Source organism: Podarcis bocagei, assembly GCF_964188305.1.
Source record: "Podarcis bocagei genome assembly, chromosome: 3".
NCBI classification, from domain to species: Eukaryota; Metazoa; Chordata; class Lepidosauria; order Squamata; family Lacertidae; genus Podarcis; species Podarcis bocagei.
Genome location: NC_138127.1, coordinates 40,453,077 through 40,465,527, shown reverse-complemented (window position 1 = coordinate 40,465,527; position 12,451 = coordinate 40,453,077). Strand labels below are relative to the sequence as shown.

The 12,451-nt window shown below is 40.8% G+C and overlaps 1 protein-coding gene across 1 annotated transcript in view; it reads right to left on the bottom strand.

Annotated features, from left to right (window-relative positions):
• Positions 1–12,451, bottom strand: part of SLC35F1 (solute carrier family 35 member F1) — a 213,539-nt gene that overhangs the window by 105,629 nt on the left and 95,459 nt on the right. The window lies entirely within an intron of this gene.

The window sequence follows — 12,451 nt, the reverse complement described above, 5'->3', positions numbered from 1 at the left end:
ATTTTATGCCAAACATAGTTTCTTCATTTTTATTTTGTGTTATTTTTCCCTTTCAGCATTTGCCCTCCTTCCTCTGATCTCCCTTCCTCCTCACCATTCTCTTCTTCTCTTCTTGCCAATTAGCTGTCTTCACTTTTAAATCTAGATCCTGCAAGCTTCCTTTAAAAGACCGAAGAAAGGATTTCAGAGATAACCAAGTGAACAGAGCAGTTCCCTTGGGATTTTTATTTATTTCCATCTCAGATATTAATATATCACAAATCTGCTTTTTGACAGCTCTTGCTCACATAGACTGTTGTCATTACAAACCCATCCACTGATCATTGTATTGGCAGCTGGGATGATACATGGGTGAAAGCTTTGTTGGTAACCATGTTTTCACCTTTCACAGCAAGAAGCCTCCAAGTGTTGTGTGTCAGTCCCAATCATGGAATGAAAAGAATCAAATAAGCAAAGGAAAGAGCAGGCTCTAATGCAAGATTTTCTTTTTATCGTGGACTGTGCTGAAAAAGTTCCACATGGTCCTCAAACCTGAAAAAGACCTAGTTCACCTTTGATATAACTGGTACTACACAATTGGGGATGTGGGCGGCGCTGTGGTCTAAACCATTGAGTTTCTGGGGCTTGCCAATAAGAAGGTTGGCGGTTCAAATCCCTGCAACAGGGTGAGCTCCCGTTGCTCTGTCCTAGCTCCTGCCAACCTAGCAGTTTGAAAGCACACTAGTGCAAGTAGATAAATAGGTACCGCTGTAGCAGGAAGGTAAATGGTGTTTCTGTGCACTCTGGTTTCCATCCCGGTGTTCCATTGCACCAGAAGCAGTTTAGTCATGACCCGGAAAGCTGTCTGTGGACAAACGCCAGCTCCCTCAGCTTGAAAGCAAGATGAGCGCCACAATCCCATAGTCGCCTTTGACTGGACTTAACCGTCCAGGGGTCCTTTACCTTTTTTCTTTTTTTACCACACAACTGCCTCTGTCCTGTGTGATTTGAGTCCTACGTTGCATCAGTAACATGTATTACCTTGTAGGACATGCTGTTCCTTTAAATCTTGCCCTCCTTCCCAATTCTGCTTCAAGCACTATTCAGGCATCAATGTACTCAAGCAATCAGAATCAGATGAGTGGGAGAGCAGTCATGCCAGCTCCCCCTGTCCCTTCACTGTTTACCTACTGCTCAGCCCTGCCAGTCCTGATCAGGTTTCTAAGTTATATAGAAAACCCACATGGAGTTCAGGTGTGGCTATTTGCTTTGACAGATAGATATTTTTATATAAATGATAGGGCATAAACAGTTGAAGTGTAAAGAAGACATCTTGTTTGTGCAAGGACTTCCACTTGTGCAATGGAAATCACCTTTCGTTTCCTCTCCCTCAGCGAGTTTATGGGACACACAGGGAAAGGAGTGTGAGGAGAAGTTTGGCTGGGCAAGTGGAAATCCTTGCATGAATGGGATGGCTTCATTGGATGCAACCCAAACACCACATCTCCTGTATGTCCTTTACATACCGAAGTTATTTTACATCAGAGATGCAGAACCTGTGGCAGTCCAGGTGTTGCTAAACTCCAGCTCCCATCAATCCCAGCCAGTATGGCCAATGGTCATGAGAAGATGGGATTTGTAGCCCACAGGGAATCTCAGGTCTTTCTCTCCCCCCCCCCCCAGCAAGGGAAGGTTCTACTCAGTTTAATGTAACTTAAAATCCTTGTACCAATCTTATAACAATTTGCATAAGCAATCGTGACATTGGGAAGACATCATTCTTGTGAGAGAAGCAGGACATGCTTCTGCACACAGATGTACGATTAAACATTGTTCAGGTTCAAGGCTCATTAACTGCCAACTATTCCCAGATTGCTCATTTGCTACGAATACATAGGTGACGTCCCACGTAATTGTAACCATAGGCAGGATGCAATCCTAAAGAGCTCCTGTTTCTGTCCACAGCACACAAATCAAGTGGCACTTGCTGTATCTGATGGCATGTTCTTCCCTTATATTCTGCCACTTGGTCTTTTTTCCTCACCTCCACACCCAGAACCCACTGCAATTCTGAAGATAAACACATTACTGATTAGGCAGATGTGCATAGTTGCTTCAAGGCATGTAGTGCACAAACAAGGCCCAAATTAAACCTGTGAATTACTTTGAAACAATCCCCACTGTGAACGTACAAGAGTCTTTAGCCAGCATTTGCATTGAATTCCTACTGTAGTCAATTAAGATGGAGGAAAATTAAGTTAAGGGAAAGCAAAACTAAATTTACAGAGTGCAATAAAGATAAGCTTGGATCTCCCAGTAAGTAAAGCCTTTCAATTTTAGATACAAGTTAAGAATGTGATGGTTCCAGTTTATTGGTTTTCCCTTAGGCTCCAAGATAAATCTTTCCCTTGCCTACCAGCTTTCAGTGCGGCGAGACAGCGTGACAGCTTTTGACAGCACGGCAAATTTATTACAGGCCTGACACATGTTGATGAAACAGACTAGGTAAAAGGAGAGAGAGAAAAACCCCACAAGGGCAGTGATCTCATTTTCCTGCTTTTAATAGAGTTTTAAATTGCAAGGTGTTTGAATGAGTTTATGTTTAGTGGAAACAAAAAGTTCAAAAGGAGAAGTGAGAGTGTACCTGATGCAGACTTCAACCATTAGCTTGACGTAACTCCTAGTCTGGGTAGCCACGTTCCAGCACCACATATTCAAATGTCTCAAATTTACCAGCAGCGAATCGACCAGCAGCAAAATGAAGCCTTTTAATAAATAAGTTTGAAATGGTTCATCTTACTGAAGCTATATTGGGCCCCAACTTTTATACAGAATATTCACTCTGATTTTTTGACCTTTATTGTTGTTTTTCCATGCAAAATACAGCCCTGAGCAAAAGCATATTACAATTGCGCTAACCATGGTAGAACAGGAAACAGAGAGGAAAGGCTGGGGGGGGGCGTTTCTAGGCTTCCCAGAAATATTTGAGTTGGGGGGAAAATATGGAAAATGTTCCCATGCAAATTAGAATAATTTGCACCAGATAATTTGCAACTGAATTTTTTCCCAATTTGTATCAGAAATTTTTCCAATGCCCTGAAGAGTTATGTGCTTAGTTTATAAATATTTAGTAAAAAACACTAAAAACTTGGAAACTACCAAGCGTACATTATATTTAATTTCAGTCTGCATCCATTCGTTGTTACTAATGAACTTATGAAATGTAAAATTTTATGTGGAAAAATAAATTCTTGGAAAATGTTCTACTCTACATCCCTGTGACCATCTCTGTGTTGCAAGGTGCAATCTTGTCAGGCATTGGGGAATTATTGTGCCTATTGATCCTAAATTCTTCCAAGAATCTTTCAACTTTCTTTGCAACCGTTTTATGAAGATTTACCTGTATTTTCTCCTGTTTTTCAAACCAAAGCAGACTTTTGAGGACGCTTACTGGAAACATGTAATGACTGTTGCTTATTTTAACAGAATTTTGCATATAACTCCCAACACTGCTGCCCATCTAGAAGGAAAACTCTGGTTCTAAAACTCTGCTGCCTTGCAGGATATCTTTGGGATGTCCTTAAGACAGTTGGACGACACTTATACGCCTCCTTCTGACAACTCCTGCAGTTAAGCTGGCCTCAAACATATTGCTCTACTTTTCTTTGGATCATATTAGTGAGGCTGAGTCTTGCCATCACGGCAGCCCAAGACCGCCACACACTTCCCAGACTTCTTCCCCAGGGAGATAACTTTGGTGCTGCTAACCCAGTGGTTTGACTTCACCCCCAGATCATACTCCATTCTCTCTCGAGAAAGATGGATGCCAACAACAGCAACTTATTTAAGTCCAGTTGATTTCAATGGTCTATTCTAAATATGGTTTAAGTCCAGATTCAACTCACACTTTTTGAAACACTTGTAGGTGGTTCAAGTTGTTTCAGTAGGGAAGTTGCCACTTTGCAGCACACGACTCACTGTAAATGGTGAAAAAGGCAGTATGGACCATTTGATCCTTTAGTGATGTCTAAGGAGTTACTGCAGATGGCATTAATTTCTAATTCAAAAAGGCAAGATTTCCACTGGGAAATAAAACAGGATTAAGATCCCTGACTCATTCAATATTCTGTGAAACATATTTATGCAAATTTTATTAGAAATATTATTGCACAAGCTATATGTCAGCCTATTATGTTACAAATTGTGGAAAGTTTTAGAAACTAATTGCTGCAGCAACTTATAATTACTATTTGTTCCTTACACTATTATCGCATCATACTTCCTTCAGGAAGCTGAAGGCGGTGTACCTGCATTTTCTGAGAAACCCCACCTTCCATTTATGCCCACAGTGTTCTTGTAAAATAGGATGAGAGTCGATGACTGGCTCCATGAATTTCATGACCAAATTGAGAGTTGAAACCCATCCTGCCATCCTCCATGTAGCCACAACACTTTCACTCTGCAGTCAAGCACATTTTGGTGCCTGCTTAAAACATTTCTGTTTAGGCAAGTCAGTCCAGACACACATATATTGATATGTTTTTGTTCAGTGCTGATTTTAATTGTTTTAAAAAGGTTTTTATTTGTTTTTAACTGTTTTTATTGGCAATTCTAATATTTCTTGAAAGCCACTTAGGGTTTTGTTTCATTTTTTAAAAGCAATCAAGCAATAAATTTAGCTAAATAAATGCTAGACTGCAAGACTTCAGTTTCAAATTTGCCATTTGTCTGCAGATGAAAACCGTTCTGATCAACTTAAGGGCTGCTGGGTGAACAACTCAAGATCCTGTTTTGTCGTGTATATCTAGAACAATTTCTGCATAGCCCATAGATGGAAGGACTGTAGTCTTGTGATTATGAGGGCAACCACTCTCAAGCTGCATCCATATACCTATCAGAGCTGGTAAAGTCCAGCTGGGAGAATCTAAGCCTTTGTTGATTTCTTGTTTTTAACTGTTTTCATTGATAATGCAAATATTTCTTGAAAATATCTTAGAGGTTTTGTTACAATCAACCAGGTCTCCTCAATACTAGTCCAGCTTTTAAGCAATAAATCAGGGGTCAGCAACCTTTTTTAGCCATGAGCCGGTCCACTGTTCCTCAGACCATGTGGTGGGCCGGATTATATTTTGGAAAAAAATATATGAACGAATTCCTATGTCCCACAAATAACCCAGAGATGCATATTAAATAAAAGCACACATTCTACTCATGTAAAAGCACGCTATTCCCGGACTGTCCACGAGCTGGATTGAGAAGGCGATTGGGCCGCATCCGGCCCATGGGCCTTAGGTTGCCTACCCCTCCACTAAATCCTGCCGGCTGTCACAGTTAATTCCCAAACTGTGCAAAGGAGTGTGCTACTGTGCTGCAAGAGAATTAAGTGTACAGATAATTCATTATCCGAGTAATTAAAAGGTTCCTCCCCAAGGAAGCAGCCTCCTGCATTTCTACATGGCAGACCATGTACAGTATCTCTGTGATATCGATGGAAACCATAGTTTGCTTTACCATGGCATGCAAACCAGGCCTCTGTGTCTCTTTTTCAAAGTCAACACTCCTTAAAAACTCAGGAATTAACCCCATAACACTGGCAGGGAAAAGTCCATGGAGTGAATAACATTCATGCTGAAAAGAAGTTGAGACTAACAGCATACACTGTTGACCTCCAAAAGTCATCAATGGATTTCCACCTCAAGGAAACTCTCCTTTTACTGAACCTCATTGAAATGTTGATTTTGCTGCTTAGTGTTCCGATGCAGAGATCAAATATTATTTTCAAAAAGATGAAATCCATACACGCAGATGCTTAAGACTTAGACAGGAGGAAATCTCAGTGGTGGCTTTCTACAGCTAGGGCCAGAAAATTGATTAAAGATCAGATTCAACAACATGCCATGAATTTAAGTTTTTTTCAAAAGTGCTACGATGGCGGACAGGCCTATAACTACAATCCTATACCCACTAACCTGGGAGGAAGCGTCATTGTACTCAATGGGATTTATTGCCAATAGGTCATGAATATGAATATATTGTAAAGCACTCACAGTTTACTTTATTTGCCTCAGCTAAAGTAAGTCTGAGTGTGAGACAAGTCAAACAGCATTTGAGGAAACCCACAGCATTCAATGAGGCCTAGCACAGGATGAAAAATTTAGTATGTGCGGTGCTTTTTTTAAAAAGAAAAAGCCTAGTGTCTTCACAAGATGGACAAAAAATGATATATTTACATGATATCATGTAAATATATCTTTGTGGTGTTTGTTGTACTTGTTAAAAAATGAATAAAAATTACTTTTAAAAAATGTAAATTTCATCTTGGATGCTTCATAGTCTATCCTGTCCTCTAGTTTCACCATCATTACATCTGAAATTGTTCTCTTCAGCTATAAAGGCTAGGAACTCCAGATTCCTTTGTTACCAAAAATCAATATTTTAATGGAACAAATGAGTTTGTAAGGCCATGTTTAACTCATCAGTGCTGTGAGCTGGAACAAAGAGGGAAACAATTACATCTGCGCAGACTTTTAGGATTACTTTAGCTGTTCTATATGCCTCCATCCCTAGGATAATCTGTTACATGGAGAGTCAACCCTGACAGAAGACTGGCATGCATATTATTTGGCGCTTCAAGTCTTATTAAATACCCGCAAGGAGATTAAAATGTGATTTGGGCCTTGAGTCAACATATATGCAAGAAGGATGGCTTTCAGCATTCTTCCTATCTTCTATTGCAGTTTAGTTCCAATCCATAATCAAGTGGACTGATTATTTCTCCAAGTCAAGTAGACTCATAGAATCTTTGTCTCAGTATAAAAGAAGGAAATTATGCCACAATTAAATGCTCTCCACCCCCCTCTTCTTAAAGAAGCAACATCAGATGGTTCCACCTCCCGCTTTAAAGGAAGCAATCCTGCCTTTGAATATTTGGGGGGGGGATGCAATAAAGGAAAAGTAGCTGGTTATCTTTAAAATGTTCCTAAGATTGGCCTTTAATTGCAGCCTCTGTACAGTAGAACCTCGGGTTGTCAACATGATCCATGCGGGAGACACATTCGCAACCTGCAGCGTTCGCATGCGCAAGCGCCGAAACCCAGAAGTAACCCGTTCCGGTACTTCCAGGTTTGGCGTGGTGCGCAACCTGAAATCACGTAACCTGAAGCGTCTGTAACCCGAGGTAGCACTGTACAATCTTCTGCTATGTGTGCTTTCTTTTGTATTCAAATAACGATCTTTTTACTTTTTTTAAAAAAAACACACCCTGTAATCTATTTGGACATGCTAATCGAATAAAAAACTTTTTTTTTAAAGTACTGAAGACAGGCCAGAAGAACTTGTGACCCATCAATCAAAATGCAAGCCATAAACCATGTGTTGTGGCCTGTCACACAAATGTCAATGTTTAACTGGTTAATTAGGTTTGACCTCACCTGGGAAGCGCCTGGTTCAGGGGCTAGATGCTACTGATGGCTGAATTTAATCCATCCTGCAGCCATCTTCCTGTGGGAAGGATCATAGCTCAGAGGCAGAGAATCCGCCTTACGTGCCCAAGGTCCCAGGTTCAATCCCCTACATCTTAAGGTAGGGCTGGGAGAGAACCCAGCGTGAAACAATGGAGAGCCCCTGCTCTCCACACTGAGCTAGATGGTGCCCTCTGGATGTTTTTGACCACAACTCCCATCCATCCCAACCAACATACTAATGTATTTTGTCTACTTTGTTCTACCAGTTAATGACCCCCTACCCCTTCGCCACTACTGCTTTACTGAGTCCTGTCTTCTCCAATTTGCTATGTCCTGTCCCAGATTAACAGGCAGCACAATCCCATACTGTACATGTTTTCTTGGAAGTAAACTCTACTGTACCCAGTTGGCCATATTCCCTGGTTCAGAGTGCTTATGACTAGAGCCTTATTGTCATCTCTCATTCCGGCTTTTCAGTATGATGCAATCCAATTCCCAGTTTAGTATTACACTGCTAAATACCACTTTGATGCTTTTATATTATGATGGCGTGAAAGCAGTAAAAGGGAAACCTCCCTCATAAATTACTCAACTTGTTACAGGTTTTAAACACTCATATGGGTGAGCAGATGAAAACACCCAAACACCTCAAGTCAGGATCAGGAAGCAAACAGCAGAGGTTGCACAAATGTTATTGCGTGTTGAGGTCCCCAAGCCACCCCCCAAATAAATCACAATTCACACAGAATTTTTGTTTAAGGTTTTTGGCATAATTTTGGCCATAACTTTATTAAAATACATAAATGTGAGTGGTTGCTTAGGCATTGGTTATGACTATCTGTCTCCGGCCAGGGACAGAACTGACTTCCAGATTCCAGCGAAAGCCAGTAAGGGAAAACAATATTGGGGAGAAAATAGAGCCAGGCACCAGACCCTCACCTCTCCCCGCATGCTCCCAGGGGCTTGCGCGGCCTAAGCCCCACGCCAGGGATTTGGACGAAAGCATGGCGAGCCCCTGGATTCCTTTAACGGAATCCCCTTGCAGCAGCAGCATTGGAGGGGCAGGCAACCACATCCCCTCCACCAACCAAAAAATTAACCAATGCCTAACCGCAACCTTACAAGTTGTGACGATTTGCTACGCAGTAGGCAAAAACCAAATGGCACCAGCCAATCCGCCAAATGGACAAAATTCCTACCAGGCTCCTGCCCCAAAGCAAACGACCCCATGACAGGCATAGCAAGGTCAAACTCCAGCATTCCCACAAGAGCCCACATCATTGTCCTCAGGAAAATATTTCGATAAGGGAAACAACTTTGCTATTGACCCTTGCACACGTCATCTAGTGTTTTTCACTAGGAAGTAATTAGATACCATTCAATTTTTTATTTGGCACACCCAGAAGGTACATTTTCCTTCCTAGTGTTGCCCGCATGGAGTTGAAGACGACACCTATTTGCTATAATGCAACTTTACTGCCCAAGGTCACATCGCACTTGCTTTCTTGAATAACCACCTGCTGCTGTATCTTGCACATTTTCAGAACAGGTTCTTCTGATCCCTCTCTCACACCCTCAAAATTGGAAGGAAGTTACCCAGAGGCAATCAATCAGGTGAGAAAAGACTGATGATACACCTTAAAAGCTGATGATAAAAGGTATCATAAGAAGTGTTGCAAATGCCCCCCCCAACCTCAAATCCATAAGCAGTCAGTAAAAGCTTTATTTCAGTGGAGCTACATGGACACAGGAATGGTATATTATAAACAATGGTTGGGATCCAAAGGGATGATTTGGCTCCTGCAAAGGGCACCAAAAACTATGAAGGATAATGAGCCTAAAAGTTGCTAAACATCCTTAGTCTCCAATCTGCTCCCCTGGTAATAAACGATTCATACAATTTTCCAGAAAAAGGGTCTGTGTGTAAAACCAGTTCCACAACAAGGGGCAATAATAGCATCAATAACAATGATAGTTTACAGCACATTCTTAACTAAGCCTACATGGAAGTAATTCAATGGGACTAAAAAATTGGTTTAGGATTACAGCCTAGCGATGCATTTCAAATTTGTGTACTGGGTGGGGGCACTGAGAGAAAGGACTTTAAAAGCTATAAAACAATGTAATCAAGAGAGCAAATCTGCCATATTAACTTTTTTCTCTTTTATACTGGAACGCTGCAGCATCGCAACTTTTCCTCAGACGTAAAACCAATGCAAAATGTCACCCTTCAGCATTTTTAAAGGAGCTCGTTTATCAGCTTTTGCTATTTCCTTAGAGTGTTATCTATTACATGAAAAAACCTACTTTGAAATAGAATGTTTCTCTTCTTCACAGGCTCTGATGGGAACAGTAAATCAGTTTCACAGAAGCGAAAGCTTAATTCCCAAAGGCCTTGCAGCCAGTTCAGAATATAGCCAGAGGGGCAGAGTAGGGGTGTGTGTGTTTATATTTGAAGCTCCGGTTGTGGTTGTCATTCCCCCCCTCCTACTATGATTTACAAGTAATAGGAATACATATTTATGGAGATTCCATGTGTGAAATGGCCCTCAAACAAATGCCAAGCAGAATTTCTATTGAAAAATCCAGCCTGTTGTATCTCCATTTCTGAATGGCCACAACAATGAAATGAATAATGCACAAAATGGTTCACATTCTGTAATCAAATACAGATTTTGTAGCAAAAGCTTAGTAACACATTGTGGACAGCTCAATTTCTGGATGCTCCCACTAGAGGAAAAGTTGTAGCTCAGTGTTATAGGGAAATTATACAAATTTCCTTAATCTGCATCTCAGAGTTCTGCAGCAATTCTTCCTTGTGGAATTTAATATATATTTTGTATTTTGCTACAGAGGTGGAATGGTGGTGGTAGTGATCAAGTTTACAATAGCACTAGCACTGGGTTTGAATGGGGTAGAAAAATGAAAAAAAAGTTGCTTCTAGTTATGATTGCCAGCTAGTGGTGATTGCCATAGATTTGGAAAAGAGGGAATTTGTTGCTGTTGTTTTTTGCTGGTTAAAAAACAGTAATTTCTTTTTAATTAAAAAAGAAGAAGGGTCTGATGTATGGTTTAAATAAGCAATGTATATTTATGAGCATTGTAGATGATTACCTAACCTCATACAAGGGACTCTGAAATTCCATCTATCCCTTAAAGGAGAAATAAAATCCCCTTGCATTCCCTTGGCTAATAACGGGAACTTACATAGGAAGTTGCCTTTTATGAAACCAGCCTACAGTGGTACCTTGGGTTACATACGCTTCAGGTTACAGACTCCGCTAACTCAAAAATAGTGCTTCATGTTAAGAACTTTGCTTCAGGATGAGAACAGAAATTGTGCTCCGGCGGCGCGGCAGCAGCAGGAGGCCCCATTAGCTAAAGTGGTGCTTCAGGTTAAGAACAGTTTCAGGTTAAGAACGGACCTCCGGAATGAACTAAGTACTTAACCCGAGATACCACTGTATTTGCCTTTCTATATTGACTATCCTGACTGGCCGTGGCTTTCCAGGATCTCAGACAGAAGACTTTCACATTCCTTGCTACCTGACTCTTATAACTGAGGAGGCAAGGAATTCAATTTGGAACATATGGTATGCAAATTATGTGTGTGGTCATTAAGTTATGGAGCCTTCCCTTGGCTTTCATGGAGCACATGAGGGACAAAAGGGATTTCTGTCTCTACAGTCGTATCAGCCAAAGCAACCCTGATCAATGGGAGGGCAGATGTTACAGCCAGATCACTCTCAGAACACAGCTTGCTACAGGAGAGGAAATTATGGTTCTATTTGTTGGCCTGTCTTTATTCTATCCAGGAAGCAAAATATTATTATTATTATTATTATTATTATTATTATTATTATTATTAATACCCCACCCATCAGACTGGGTTTCCCCAGCCACTGTGGGCAGCTCACAGCACATATCAGAACATACTAAAACATCAAACATTAAAAACTTCCCGATACAGTTAGATTGGGATCTGAAGATGTACTAGTTTATCAAAATAGTGCTAAAACTCATTGCTCATGAGCAAATTATGGCATGTCTGGTCATCCTAAGATACAAAGTTAACAGACAGTGAAAGTGCATTTATAAACTGAAAACTAAACATACTGTGCATTATCCTTGTTACAGTTTATAAACTCTGACACTACTGGCCACATTGTTAGACCTGATTGCCCTATGTTTATAAATGATGCACTCAATTAACTGGACTATCTTGTCTTCCACCAGCTTGAAAATTATACTTTCCCATTTTTTCTTGAAACAGCAATTGACCCTGGGGGATATCACTTCTACTAAATGTTTGGGGAAAGATGAAAGGTACATTTGGCTTTCACTTTGTACATCTCACTCTCTAACACACCCACAACCACAAAGGGAGGGTTTTGGCAGCTTTATGCAGTGCAGTGTTGAACTACATGCACATTTTGAACCATCCTAGATGTTCAAGATAGCCAGCATAACACATTCTTGCACAAACGTCATGGTGGCTAGATGAAGAAGTGCAAATTGTAGCAAACAAAAAAAAGCTAAGAGGCATATTCAGCAGCTCATACTGAAGCATCCCATTTTCTTCTGTTCATGGAAACGGCATATGCCCAAAGAGTTCCCCTTTGCAGGCATGTAGTATTCATTGTTGCATAGAAGAGAATAGGGGAAAGAGCTCCACCCATGCAGAGCAGCTGCTGTCCCTACAAAACGTCATTGTCGTGGAATCCCATCACACAATGAAAGCTCATTGAGCTGTTAAAATAGGCAACATCCACAAAAACATGCCACTGAAGTGCAAATTAAAGAGTATTCTTGGCCATTTATATAGCATTTCCCATGTGCTAAGTTTCACAATTAGCCTTGAAAACAACCGCTTGAAGTAAGTTAGGCTGACCCACTGTGACATACCCAAGTGCACTTCACGGTTTTATGAGGACATGAGCCTGGATCTCATACCTTGCAAGCAGTTGTGGCTGAGGAAATACAGAATTCTTATATTGTTATTTCTAGTT